Raw genomic sequence first — 12,890 nt, forward strand, 5'->3', positions numbered from 1 at the left:
CCACACATTGCTTCACCTCTCACGCTCACAATTCAACAAGCTCTCACCCTGATTTACTTTTCTTATAGCACTTCCCACAACCTACCATTTTACATGCATAGCGGCTTATTGTCTCTCTCCCCTCTCCCCACTGGAATACACGCTCCACGAGAACAGAGACCTTGCTCATTGTCCAGTGTTGTGTCTCCAGGGTCTGGGATACTGCCAGGCACGTCGTCGTCACTCAATAAAAGTTTGTTAAATACATGTACTAAATGGCTTTCTATTTTCTTATTCTCTCACCATTTTCCTCCCATGAACTTTTCCTAAAACTTTTCAATCCATCGTTTTCTGATTTTTGTTTTATCTGTTTTTATATCTTTAAGCTAGTCACTGTTACAAACCACTCTGTTGACCCTTGAAGCTGAAAAGTTTGCTGAACTTTTAATAAATAAATACTGAACATCTGCTGTGATGGTTCTGGGAGCCACAGGAAACACAAGGAATGGGAGGGAGCCCAGACTTGACCTGTGGGAGAAAAGTAGGAGAGAGAAAGTGTTCATACCAACACTTTCATGTAAGGATACATGAGATCTATGCCAGGGTGAAGAACGGTGTTCTGTGAGGTCACAAGGAGGCCAGATGATTCTGCCTGTGGAGATTACAAAAGGCGTCCTGGAAGAACCGGTTGGAAAAGAAACTAGAAAAACAGGCAAGTATTAAACAGGCCGGATTAGGGAGAAAAGACAGTCCAGGTAGAATTATAAGAAAATAGGCAGAAGATAATTAGACTATCAGGATTTGGTGACAGGGTAGATAGGAGATGTAATGAATTAACGAGCCAGAATCTCAATAAATCAACCAAAATATGATGAAATGATAACTCCAAAACTTCACGATGGTACGACCAAGGTGATAGTGGTAACACTTGATGCTATGTCGTGCGGGGTGTTCGGCGGGGCAGCCTGCGGGGTCTCTGCTCCTGCTCCCCACATAAGAACGCAGGACATGGTGAGGCCAAAAAGGAACACCCACAGAGCCATAGGTAAGGAAGTCATACCACTATGGTCTCACTGGAGGCTGGGTTTACACGACGTGCGTGCAACCTGCTGTCCGCTTTGCTGCCAACCGACCAACTCTCCTCGACTCTCCTTACTCTCCTTCAGTCTCCTCCTTCACTCTCCTCGGCTCCCCCTCCGTAGCCAAGGCAGTTATATCAGTGACCAATGGCTTAATGGTTACAGCTGATGGTCAACCAGCCACAGCTGACGGCCATCCACTATCTGAGCCAGCACCTCTCCACATGAGGCCGAGAGCCTGGAAACTGCTTTCTGGGGCTCTGTCCCCACATGCTATTAACAAAATCAGGAAGGAAAAATGATTAGTTTGTTTTCTGTCATCCAGAGTTTGAGATTCCACAACAGTCCCCAGAGTGTGGTAGAGCCTGGTTCCTGGGTGTGTGGCTTCATGGCTTTGCTCTGTGGCCCTCCTAGAAATTTTATAAGCTGAATAATATCATTAATCACACTATTTCTCCTCATAAGCTAACCAGAGTAGATTCTGTTGTTTACCAATATGACTCCTGAGCAATGTAAAGGCCATCAAGCAAAAGTTTCCCCACTTTATTTCTTATGAACCTCAAGTAATTCTATTTGTTAGACCATATGAAATTGCCATTTTTAGGTCAAAATGATTAAATACTGGCAATTATAAAAGAGACCCCATGTGAGGACACAGTGAAAAGACTATGAACCAGGTGTCTGTGAATCGGGAAGTGGGCCCTCACCAGATGTCAAATGTGCTGCTGGTGCCTTGATTTTGGAACTGAAAGAAAGAAATTTCTGTTGTTTATAAGCCACTCAGTCTGTGGTATTCTGTTAAAGCAGCCCAAACTAAGATCAATACATTGGTCCCTTCTGGTCACTTTGCTGTTTTCCTCATTCTTTTAACAAACTTTTATAAGTATGTAATTTATCATCTCTGATTCTGCTTCCTCAGGGACCACCCCATCTACCATTCTTTGACATGGAATAATTGACTCACAATTCAACTGAAATGGTCATCTCAAACATTTATTGAACATCTAAATGAACAAATTTAGTGATTTTTTCTAAATTTTAGTGATCCTTTCAAAAGTCCCTTTTGGTTTCTTCAAATTATTTGAAACTGGCAACCACCCACTCCGTCATGAAACCCCTCCAAGATTTCAATACCTGAAATCCTCTTAGGTAGCTCTCCCGTGCCTACATTAGGTTAATCACCAATTCACATTGCTTTTCCTTCTCACTGCCTCTTATGTCTTCTGCCCCATTTTCCCACCACTTTTTCTACTTAAATATTTAAACCAGTCTTTACATGAATCTACGTCAGCAAAGGAAACACATGCATACATGAATAAGTATATATTTTTTTCAGTTTCCAATTAAACTAGTGAGTGGAAGTTAGAAATGACTAATTCAATTAGCAACAGAGGTTGTTCAGATCAGCTGGGTTGGAGTCCTCAAAAACTAGTTCTATTGAAGGAATTACTGCATTCATTTCAAAGTAGGCACAGCTAACCGATCTGACTCAGGTCCGTGTGAGGCTGTGAGGCTTTCTCTGGGCATATGCCTAACCATTACAGATTGCAGGGATAGCATAGGGAAGGAGGTGAACTGTTTCAGGAACAGAGCTACAAAGGAGATGTGATTAGTTGGCTGCCCCTGCTAAAGCCTTATCAGTGCCATACATAATGCCCCACCTATCTCAGGAGCACATGTTGAAAAATCTATCCCTCAGGACTTGGATAAGCCTGCTAGCGGCCACTGCCTTTTCTTTCTAAGCTCATTCTCACTGAATAATCTCTTCTGAGTCTTACAATATGAGGCATGTTTTGCCCCCAGACATGTTTCCATGAAATCTTTAAACAGGCTTCTTACTAAATAAATTCCTTGTTATCTTGAGTTCAAATTTGGATGTATCTGAAATTGTCACCAAAGGAAAATTGTAACAAATCTGAGTGCATAATTCTTTAAATTTCCCCATTAAGCTCAGTTCTTAAATTCATTTCTGTGTAACTACATTTAAAAAAAAAACACAAAATGGGTGAAATATTCAAAGCATGTTTTTGAAGGGTTTGTTTCTCTATTCATAAGAGAACACAATGCTCAAGTGTAATTTATTTCCAATGCTTCCATCAGAAACAACCAGGAGAATTCATTTTTATTTTCCTTGAACACATCACATAAATGTTATTACTACAAGTTGGCAAGGGTATATTTATTTTAAAATTTGTGGATTGTTTTAATTTGAAGATAATATATTCAGATGTTTTTGGTGACAATGGTTCTTATTGAAGCATCTTTATTTTTTTTCTCTTCTTTTAATATAATTGATCTCTCTTTATTCTATATTCAAAAATCTTTCTATCTTTCCTAATATAGCAACTACAAATCTTTTCTCCAATCTGCAAGACTGAAAGTTTTGCAAAGTACATTTTATTTTCCAGTTGAAGTAGAATTTTTCATCTCTTGAAAGAAAATGAAATAAGAACCAACAGAAAATGAGGCTAAAATCACCTTGTCAGGAATGACTGAAGGCTACAGAGAAAATGAATAAAGAAAAAAAGAAACAAACATTCAAATGAATATAAATGGATCCAGTCAGACTGCCAGGAAAAGCAAATCAGTCTCTGGGGAAAACGGCCAGGGAACAAATGTTTAGAAAGTACACAAAAAACCCTCTGCTCAGCTGTTCTTCTTTCACTGCACTTCCTGCCATGTTCTTGGTAAACTTACAGTCCTTTCTTACTTATTTTATTCATGTAAACTTCTCTTGATTTCTATAGCCCAAATCGGCCTTTCTAGAAGGCAAATTAAATTGATAAATATTTAGCATTGCTCACTCCAGGATGGGGGGATTATGAAGGGGCATGAAGAAGGCACTAAGCCATGACTGAGGACCTTAGGTTCTCATCCCATGTCTACTTCTCAAAAAGTATTTCTTTCTAAAAAATTAAGAAAAGCAATGCGTGGTCATCACATCCCACATGGTGAGATATTATTTGCACTAGCAAATAATAGATGCTAAGAAGATGTCAGCATAGTGAGTGGGGTTAAGAGCTCAGGGCAAGAGCTGTCCATAGAAACATTAAACTAAACTCAGGACCGAGTACAAGATAAGTGTTCTGTAAATATTTGATGAATGAGCAAGTGAACAAATGAATGAATGAATGAATGAATGTATCTATTAGTAGACAGGGCCAGCCTAACCAATGGAATTTTAAAAAAGTTTAAACTGTAACACACACACACACACACACACACACGTCATGACTCTCATGTAAACATAAAATGAACATGTATAACATATATTTATTTAACTTGATTAATGAAGAATACAGTAAGATATATAAAACCAGTTCAAAGGAGAATCAGAAGAACAAACAGATATGTAGGCAATCAAGAATGCTGAAATGAATTTGCTAACAGATGCAAAACTAAGGGATATCCACATGATAAGCATTAATTAAGTCTCCACTGAACAAAATTTGCTTGCATCTTTATGGACAAAAAAGAATTTGTATTACCCTCAGTTTTCTATAACTTACAAACTTACACAGTAGCTCAAAGACAATGAAAGATACAGACTGGTGAATTGAGAATATCCCCTAGAAGAGTATTCTAGACCACCTTTAAGATTTCGTGGAAAGAACACCTTACTCGTAATCTTTTTGCCCATTCTTTTATTTCCCCCACAAATTTTCTTGTTATAGTAGAGATATGAATTCTTTTCTACCTTATTTTTCTTTCATTGAACTCTTCTGGCAAAATCCAATCCCTTCTGAACTCCAGTATCTGATTTCTCCTTGCCTGCCCCTGAGAAAATCCAATAATGACGAAGCCCATAAATTCATAATGACCATCAGCAGCTGAGCCCTTGATACAGCCTCCAAGAAGCCTACTGCATTTCTTGGTCATTTCACTGCCCCACTCTATACAATACCCATGTCAAATATCCTTCCTCTCTCATGAAATCTTTGATCACAGTAAACTTCAAAATATTTAGCTACCAGTAAAGAATAGACATCCATTAATCAGAAAAGGGGCTGCATGGAGCTTTGGTTCTAGAGAAAGCTATGCTCTAGATGTCAAATCATGGGAATGTCTGGGAGTCCTGGATAAGAGGAACACACAAATCAGAGCAAATGAGGATTCACAGCATGGTTTTGGAGCATTTCCATATTTTAATCCAATTATAGCCATATTTCTCCAATGACACCAGTTCACTTTCTCCCCCACCCCAGTCTCAACAGATGACCTCACTCCTACTCCACAGAGAAACCTAATGCCATAAGAAATCCCCTAGCTTTCAGCTAACCACCCTATCCTCCTACTGCATCTACCCTATCCTCTTCTAATTTCTGGATGTAGAAAGGAATCTGTAAAACACACAGAGAGTATATCTGACATCAGGTACAAACAGGATAACAGAAGAAAAGGAAAGGGAAGATTGGACTAAAAATAATGTGATATGGAGGAAAGGAAGGAATCTGAAAGGAACTAATTACCATGGTTAGTCTATTTTATGTTTCATGAAAACTACAGGACAGTGTGAACAAAACAGATCAAATATACATGGCTTCTGCAAGAGGATCCTTCAAAGAAAATTTGTTGTGAATCACTTCAAAAGGTTGAGAGACTCACTTCCCAGCATAAGTATATTAGGGAGCCTGATTATAAATTCAATTGAAATGAACCCAAGGGACATTTGCAATATAGCAAATCACTAAAAATAAGAAATTTATGCATGCTTCAGACCAATAGAGGAATTGAATTTGAGGGCAGCACCAAGATAAAAAAGGACCAGAAATGACAGGAAAACTTTTTGTACTTCCATTTCACTGACAAGGTTAAAAATTCTGTGCATTCCTTCATTCTGTACTAGAAGTGAGTCTAGACGAAATTGTGAAAGACCCAAACCTGCAAGAAATAATGGAGTAGGCACTAGGCATGCCATCCTCTCACAGGAATTCAAGAAATGTAAAAGGTGCTATGGGATACTGAAAGTTGTCATTCTTTAAGATCGTTTTTATATTTTGACCAGCAGTTCTTAAACTTGAGCTTACATCAGAATTTTCTAGAGGGCTTGATAAAGCAGATTGCTGAGCCCCACTCTTAGAGTTCCTAATCCAATAGGTCTGGGACTCAGCCTGAGAATTTGCCTCTCTGTAAATTCTCAGGTAATACTGATGCACCGGGCCAGGGACCATGCTTTGAGAATCAGTGATCTAAATTATATCTATACCCTATGATCCAGTAATTCCACTCCTAGGCATCTACCCGGAGAAATCCAAAACTCCAATTCAAAAATCTGTATGCACTCCTATGTTTATTGCAGCACTTTACACAATAGCCAAGATATGGAAACAACCGAAATGCCCATCGGTAGATGACTGGATTAAGAAGCTGTGGTACATTTATACAATGGAGTATTATGCAGCCATAAAGAAGAAAGAAATCTTATCATTTGCAGCAACATGGATGGATCTAGAGAACATTATGTTAAGTGAAATAAGTCAGAAAGAGAAAGACAAGTACCATATGATCTCACTTATATATGGAATCTAAAGAAAAGACTATGCGAATGAACTAATCAGAGACAGTTTTGGGGACGCGGAGAAAAAACCGAGAGTGGTTAGATGGGTGTGTGGGAGGGGGTTGGGGATAAGGGGAAAGGTGAAGGGATTTGGAGGCAGCTGGTGACCACAAGATGGCCTCGGGGTTTTTTTTTTTTTTTTTTTTTTTGAAAATTAATTTGGGGAAGGTATTCTATAATGTTGTGGAGATTTTGTTGGGTATCCGATGGGCATGCGTCCTGTTTGGGAGACCACCTCAGGGATGCTGTGGATACCTGATCATGGCATTGGACACCAGAGGCTGGACATTAATGAATGCCAACTATAATTTTATATATATAATGTGATGGTTCGGTGTGGGGTCGGAGGGATGGTGGATGGGGGGAGGGGGGTTCACAGTGTGAGGGATATGGATGATGAACGTCTAAGTATTACCTTGTTTTGTACACCTGAAACTAATAAATAAATAAATTTATGAAAAAAAAATAAAAATAAAAAAAATAAATAAATTATATCTAAACTATACCTACACTACTAAATAAACCAATGGAGAAATACTGGGGTGAATAGAGGGGAAATAGATCAATGGCAAGTTAAAAACAGAATGAAAATCCTCAAGAAATAATTCTTAGAAGGTTTGATCACATGTAACACTGATGAATTCAGTATATCACAGTTGAGGAAAATAAACTGCCCTTCCTCAAAGTCCTATTGCCATATTTTTCCAAACATCATATCATTTGTTTCATAGTTTGCTCCCCATTTGCTTAGCTTTTATGGCTTTTGCCATTTCCCTGGGATTTCTCTTTCTCGAACACCATTGCCTTTCAATTGATTTCCTAATATTTATCTTAGCCCTCTTTTTCCTCAAGTTTTGGAATGTTTCTTTTTAAAAAAAATGCAGTTTTTTTAATCTGGGTTTTTTGTTTGTTTTTCTAATTTTATTGGGTGACAGTATGTTTTTTCCAGGACCATCAGCTCCAAATCCAGTTGCCGTTTTCAATCTAGCTGCGGAGAGTGCAGCTCACAGTGGCCCATGTGGGAATTGAACCGGAAACTTTGTTGTTAAGAGCAGGAACTCGAACCAACTGAGCTAACCAGCCGCCCCCGGAATGTTTCTTGTCCATAGAATATGCTGTTCTGACTGGCATCAGTAAGTCATTGGCTCCCCTAGATTCTTTCTACTAGTTTGGTTTCAACGCCAGCTGATTTCAACTTACTGAAGACCAGACTAACTAAAAGCGAGCATTCTAAATGAGCGTCAGACAACTAAAGTGACCTAGATGGGATACTCTCAGCTCAGAACGTGCCTTGTCTTATTTTGGTGCAGTCAACAAAGTCCACTCCACCGTGTGAAAGGATTATTTACTTGACTGGCTCTGCTGCTGGCCAGAGGCACTGGGGGACAATGGCACCTGTCCAGCCCTCTGCACAGGCAGCAGAAGATAAGGCTGGGAAGCACTCCATAGAAGCCCGTTCAGGGAGCTAAAATTGGAGAGAGCAAGCAAGGGAGAGGGAAAGGAGACTGTAAATGGCCCAATCTTTAAGAAGAGAAGTATTAAGAAAAAAAAAAAGAAGGTAATGGGATTATATTTGTGTTTAAATGAGTGGCAAAAAGCAGCTCTATAGAAGCTTACACATCTCCAAATTAATTCATGCCTCTGTTTGCATGCATCAATTACCTGATTCAGAATGCAGTTAAGTAAATTGTACTGGAGGACAGTGGGAGGAAGAAGGATAGTCAATTAATACAGAATAAATATATCTGAAATAGCAAACAAAAGTCAACAATTATTTTTAACGTTCAAATAGTAAAATTCAAGCATTAGAAAAACTTTTCCAGCCAGTTGAAATTGATTTCTCAAATACTGTATTTCTAGACCAAATAACCCCCTTCCCCAAAACAAACAAACAAACAAACAAAACAACAATAGCAACAAAACAAACATAGGAACTAGCTTTTAGGAGATTTTAAGTATTGTTTTTTGTGATGGTCAGTTTTATATGTCATCTTAGAGTACAGTCCCCACAGGTTCAATCAAACACTAATCTAGGTGTTGCTAAAGATCTTTTGTAGATGTGATTAAAGTCTATAATTAGTTGACTTTAAGTAAGGGAGATTATTTTCAGACTTTAATCAGGATGGCTCCAATTCAATCAGCTGATAGACCTTAAGATTGGAATCCATGCTTCCCGGAAGATGGCGTTCTGCCTGTGGACCACCGCTTAGCTTGGGCCTGAGAGTTCAGTCTGCCCTTCCTGGGAGCCTGGCCTGTGAATTTCAGACGTGTGTAGCCAGGCCTCGCAATGCATACTCCAATGTTATATGATAAATCTCTTAAAACATACCTCCTACTGGATCTGTTTCTCTGGTTGAATCCTGACGGATACATTTTCCTTCTGTAACTGTTCATTATGTCACAAGTCTGTCTCCTGCTGATGTCCACAAGCCAGCTTCTTAGATCCACTACATCAGTTCTCTAGCATCTAATCAATGAGCATTCTAATATTGTCTGATACTCATTTAGAACAATCACGTTTAGTTAGGCATGACCTGGTAACCATTAAGAGTTAGTAGGGAATTTTTGTTTAAAGCAGTAGCCATAGCCCAATGTCGTGCAGGGTATCACGCAGGGGACCCTGCTCGCTGCGCCATTTGTCGTGTGGAGTGTCTGACGGGGTCTCTGGTCCCGCTCGCCACATAAGAACGCAGGACATGGTGAGGCCAAAGAGGAACACCCACGGAGCCATAGATAGGGGAGTCAAACCAATATATTCTCGCTGGCAGCTGGGCTGGAGACACTGGAAGCAGGATCTACATAATCTGCAACCCGCCGTCCTAACAGCAGTCCACGCTTGCCAGCCACCATCTTCTTGCTAGCCCCCGTTTTTCTGCTAGCATAGCCACGGCAGTTATATTAGTGGCCAATGGCTCACTGGTCACAGCTGACGGCCAACTAGCCACAGCTGATGGCCATCCAATCACAGGTGATGGCCATTTACTACCTGAGCCAGCACCTTTCTATGTGAGGCCGAGAGCCTGGAAACTGCTTTCTGGGGCTCTGTCCCCACACCCAATTACCCAATAAGTGAGCAAATAATTTTTTAATCAAGGCAAATTATGTAAATTATAATTATTATGTTTTTGTAAATTATGCAATCTATGGTATATGTGGAACCACACTGGAGAGGAGACTCCCTTCAGGAATGGAAGTGACTGCCAGAAAAGTGAGTGGACAAGATCCCCAGAAAATTCCCAGCCACCATAAAATCAGAGTAATGATTGTAACTAACATTAGATTGTAACTAATGTCACATAATGTGTAACATAATGTGTCAGGCACTATTCTAAGTACTTTATAAACAGTAACTAAAACCTCACAACAACCCAATGAAGTAGATACTAGAATTATCCCCATTTTCCAGTCATGAAAACTGAGGCAGGAATAATGATGCAATTTTCCCCTAAACCACTCTCACAGGAAGTGAAAGAACCAAAACTCAAACCCAGTTTGGCTCTAGAATCTGCACTCTAATCCCAATATGACCTCATGAGTCCTGGAAGCAGGAATTGGCAGTGGGGTGATAATAGGGACATTTAAAATTTCCATTAGCTTCCTTAAGTAGAATGCCAGCGTGAAGAGTGACATGAAGCGAGAAGAAACCCATTCTTAGTCTCATTCCCACCTGGGGCAGATGGTGTGCTAAGTGAGATCATTGCTCCTAAGGCAGGTAGTGTGCCAGAACAGAAACAGATGCCACCGGATAACGCTAGGCTATTGGACAAAGAGGAATGAAATCCTTCTTTCACACCTCTCACATCTATTCCTCTTCATAATACTGTCTCACCTAAACTTTTAAAATATGTTTACTTCGTTTCATCTCCATTACAACAAGCATGGTCCAAGCCATAATCATGCCTTGCCTGATGGCTGCAAGAAAATTCCAAAGTAGCCTCCCTCTATCAGTTGGCTCATGCAATCCGTACTCCATAATGGAAGCTAGAATGGGCCTTTAAAACACAAATTTAACTATACCATTTACCCACTTTGTATTCATCAATGGCTTTCCATTTTGGGGATTATTCTCAGGATCCTTAATGTAGCCTGTAGGGCCCTGTGTGGTCTGGTCCCTCCTGACTCCCTGGACTCTTCACTAGGAATAGCAGTGTCCTATGAGTCCCTCCAATTAATTCACCGGGAACCCAGTAAGTTTTTATAACCCTTGCCACGACAGGTAATTCCGTAGACTGTTGTGTATTTATTTGATATATGACTTCTCCAGGAGTTTGCAAACTGTACAAAAGCAAGGACTGGGTCTGCTATATTTATCACCAGATTTCCTGTGACCAGCAGTGTCAGACACAGAGCTGGCTTTCAATAAATACTTTGGAACAGATCAAGTCCTTGCTACAATCATGAAGTTTCCAGACACAGGCATGCTTCTGTGCCTCTCTTAAAAATGGACAATATTGAAACATCGAAGAATACAAACCTCCACTTTCCTCTTTATCTGAAACTAATGGAGCAAAAGGAACAATATGACAGAAAACAGCTCAACTTCAAATACTAGACATAAAGGATGCCCACCTGTGAGGATGACAAATAAAAATTACTAGACAAAAGAAACAGTTTAGTAGTTTAAAAGAAAGTGAGCAATTTGGAGAATCATAACAAATAACTGCAACGTACTGTGACAATTACTATAACACTTGCAAAATGTAATTTATTCATGTTCTCAATTGTATTTGCATGTATGAAGAGGGAATGATAGGAGTTAGGAAAGATAGTCCTCAGATGAAGATCAAGAGATGAATTTTACTGGAGGCAATAAAGGGAAATTAATTAGATACCAGCAAAACAAGCAAATGAATTAGAAGACATCTTTGACAACTGCTCCTAGAATTCAAAGGAAATTTATGAAGATAAATACACTGAAGAAAACTAGCAGCATGAGAGGTATCTAGAACATCAGTATAAAGTACTTTAAGAGGAGAGAAGGGCCAGAGGAGAAGCAATAATCAAATAATACAAGAAAATATTCCTGGTTTGAAAGAAAAAAAGAAAGGAAGATAAGAGTTTTCAGATAGAAAGGGTCCATTTAGTACCCTTATAACTTTAATTATAAAAAAATATTAAAGAGCCACAACTATACAGATCCTGAATAAAGTTTTAAGTTTTAAAAATACAGAAAAGTGTCTCTTAGGGATGACAATAACAGATTAACTACAAAGAAAACCATGCAATGCCATCAGTAAAATATCAGGTTCTATTTAAGTAGTTGTACCAACATTACTGTGAAATTCAATACAAATATAAACAACACAAGAGAAAAAAAATATTTCCTACAAAGAAAACCAACAATGAAAGTCTAGATCTAATACATCATGGTAGTTGAAACAAGTTGTGATGGGAAGAAAGAGAGAAAAATATTTTAAACTAAGAAGATTATGGAGTTTAGTAGATTGAAAAAAAAAAAAAAGCCACAGAAGCCTGCGCTCAAATTCTGGCCTTGCCACTTACTAGCTTTTTGCTTTAAAGCGGGTAACTTAACTTCATAGAACCTATTTTATATCAATAAGTGAATATATTAATATCTACAGGGCTGCTGCAAACATAATATGCACTCAGCTTGCTAACTGTAACAGTGTAGGCACTCAGGATGCGATAAAATGCTAATTTTTTCATAAAGAAAGAAGAATATGAGTTCAAATAACTACCAGAAGAATAGAAATGTCAAGTACAAGTAGCAAACAGCAAAAAAAGAAAAGAGAAAAAACAAACCTAAACAATAAGAAAATAAAATGGAAACGAGACATTTAAAAAAATCAGAAGGCTAAATAAAATAGGAAACAGGATATATATATATATATATATATATATATATATATATATATATATGCACACACACATACATGGGCATGCACACATATATAAATTGTAAAAAACAAACCATGATAAATTATAAATTCATAAAGCTACAATTACAAGATTTTATATACCTTTCCAGTTCTTGATAGAGAAGTTAATATCATAGTAGAATTAATAAGAGGTATACACCAAACTTTGTATCTGCAGGGCACATACATTACTTTAGAATATTCAGAGAATATTCACAAAAAATGATCAAATTCTAGGCTATTAATAAACTCTCAATATTTCCCCAGAAATGTTTAGAACTCACAAGGGCAAAAGGACAACACACGTAGGAAGCTAAATTAAGAAGCCCTATGTCCCTGGACTCAGCACAACATAGAAGTACACAGTTCACATCTACAAATTCTTTAGGTAAACAC

Source organism: Rhinolophus hipposideros (assembly GCF_964194185.1).
Source record: "Rhinolophus hipposideros genome assembly, chromosome: 7".
NCBI classification, from domain to species: Eukaryota; Metazoa; Chordata; class Mammalia; order Chiroptera; family Rhinolophidae; genus Rhinolophus; species Rhinolophus hipposideros.